Source organism: Mus musculus, chromosome 6 (assembly GCF_000001635.26).
Source record: "Mus musculus strain C57BL/6J chromosome 6, GRCm38.p6 C57BL/6J".
NCBI classification, from domain to species: Eukaryota; Metazoa; Chordata; class Mammalia; order Rodentia; family Muridae; genus Mus; species Mus musculus.
In genome coordinates, this window is record NC_000072.6 from 18,824,283 (window position 1) to 18,826,917 (window position 2,635).

General features: G+C 41.0%; 1 pseudogene; it reads left to right on the forward strand.

The window, feature by feature from the left end:
• Gm5874 (predicted gene 5874) lies at positions 232-1,296 on the forward strand (annotated as a pseudogene).

Sequence of the window (2,635 nt, forward strand, 5' to 3'; positions counted from 1 at the left end):
ACACCAATTCAAGTCATAAATTGATAAGGAGTCACAAAAGAAATGTTTACATGTGTTTCCATTTAGACTAGTACCTGACTAAACATTCATTTTCTGTTACTAGCTCCAGAAGTTCATTAAAAGTTTAAAACAATAATTCTTATGTTATTAAGTTAGAATGGTTTTGTCAAGAGGCAAATTATCTGCCAATTGTCTAATTAGTTTTGAAGTTTTGTATTGATAAACAAGTCAGGGGTTTGCGGTGCACCACGGCTTTCTGCGCGGGCGGCATGGAGGAGCACAGCGATTCCGAACCTACCCCGGGATGTAGCGGGCCTGGCCTGGCTCCCGTTCGCGATGGCGGCGGCGCCCACACATGGGCTCCGGAGGACGCCTGGATGGGCACACACCCTAAGTACTTAGAAATGATGGAATTAGATATAGGAGATGCCACCCAAGTTTATATAGCATTCTTGGTTTACCTGGATCTCATGGAGAGTAAAAGTTGGCATGAAGTAAACTGTGTAGGAATACCAGAACTACAACTCATCTGCCTCCTTGGCACTGAGATCGAAGGGGAAGGGCTGCAGACAGTGGTGCCTACACCCATTTCTGCTTCCCTCAGCCATAATAGGATAAGGGAAATCTTGAAGGCGTCTAGAAAGTTGCAAGGCGATCCAGAACTGCCAATGTCTTTTACTTTGGCCATAGTGGAGTCAGATTCCACAATAGTCTATTATAAACTTACCGATGGATTTATGCTGCCAGACCCTCAGAATATTTCTCTTAGAAGATGACATCTGCCCTTCTTGGTGCTGACTTCAGTTCTGAAAGATTGGATGTGAGGCTCCTCAGCGAGCTGCTCGTCTTTTATCTCAGAGGTAGTCAGGGTTGACTTAGCTAGTCCCAACCCATAAACTTCCTTTCAGAATAAAGCCTTCTCCGATGGAAGCACTATATTGCTTGCAAATATAGTTAGCCTAGAACTTTCTTATCAGAGACAGTACAGTTGCATGCGGGTTTACACCAAGGATACGTGCAGAGTTGTGGAGCCTGGCGGTGCCTCTGCCATCCCACACCCGTAGTCGATAGACAGGTATCAGTGAGTGGTACGGAGAAAACGCTACAGCAAGAAAACGGACACAAGAGCACTAGCGTGGTCATGGGTGTGAATGACACGCCAGGCTATGAAAGTGACAATAGATACTGATAGTGGTTTCAGTAGGATGGCAGGCAGCAAGTGGATGCCTTTGTCCTTCTCCACATTTTATTTGTCATTTGTATTACTTTTATAATAAAACGGTTTAAATTAAAAAAAAAACAAGTCAATATTTTTCTTTTTTGTCCTTGCACCCACAATAAATTGCCCACTCCCAGTTTATGACTTTTAGTTACCAGATAGTAGTGTCCCAGCTAACCTAGAAGGGATGGTTTCCCTCATTGTTAATTTGTTCCAAGCCTGTTTTCTTATCTTAGTACAATTAGCCCATAACACATGAAGGTTTCCAGAACCCTATTTACACCTTTTTAAAGGGCTGGAAATTACATAAATTTAGGAATTCTGTAAAATTATTATTAGGAATTATGAAATTATCAATTTGTCTACCCAGCATTGCTACATTAGCGTACATTCTCACTGAGCTGCAGAGAATCTGCCCAATAGGGCCAACTAATACCCAGGAATCGTTAGCTTATGGAATAGTAACTGGAAGGGCAAATGAGTAGCAAGACCCATCCTGGGATGAAACCTCTGAAGGCCCTACAGTTCAGAGTTTACCCTTCACAGCCATGCAAGCCAGTGGACAATCTCCTGAAAACTTCCTTGCATGCTTTTAGCTTTTCCTAGATGGCTCCTGACATTTGATCATACCCTTTCCACTCCAACAACTCCTCCCAGATATTCCCTACCTCCCTAACCACACATTCTTCTGTTTTCTCTGTTTACTCTCTTCAACCCCATTAAACAAAACAACCAAAACTCAACCAAACTAATAAGACTAAAATACCAAAACAAACAAACAAACAAACAAACAAACAAACCCATGAATTCAGTTTTGTGTTGTTCAGCTACTCCTGGTCATAGAGCCTGCACTCGAGTATGGTTTATATACCCAGTGACACTCTCTTGGAGAAACCTGATTTTCCCTTTCCCAGCAGATGTCAAGTGCAAATAGATTCTTGATTAGGAATGTAACTTTGTGTTAACACTCACCTTCACAATGCTGGGACTTTGTCTGGTCTGAACATGTATAAGTCTTGTACATGTTTCTGTGGGTTCACATGTGAGTTAGTCCTGGTGTGTCTTGATTAGATACTTCCTTGAAGTCATCTACTAGTTACCTTTTTTATACAGCAGACACCTGATTAAAGATGGTACTGATACAAGAGACTGGGTCCTCAATATCAATTAGCAATAAGGAAAATGTCCCCTCATTCATGCCTACAAGCCAATCTTATGGAGTCAACTCATTAATTGAGATTCACTCTTTCCTGGCATGTTAGGCCATCAGTATAAAGTATGAAAAGCAGGAAAACTCACAGAACAAGATAATACAGAAGTAAAAAAGATAAGTAATTATTGTGGACTATTATAGATTATATATCAAAAAGTTGAAGAACCTAAGAAAAAAGATATTCTAAAACTAATCTTCCTACT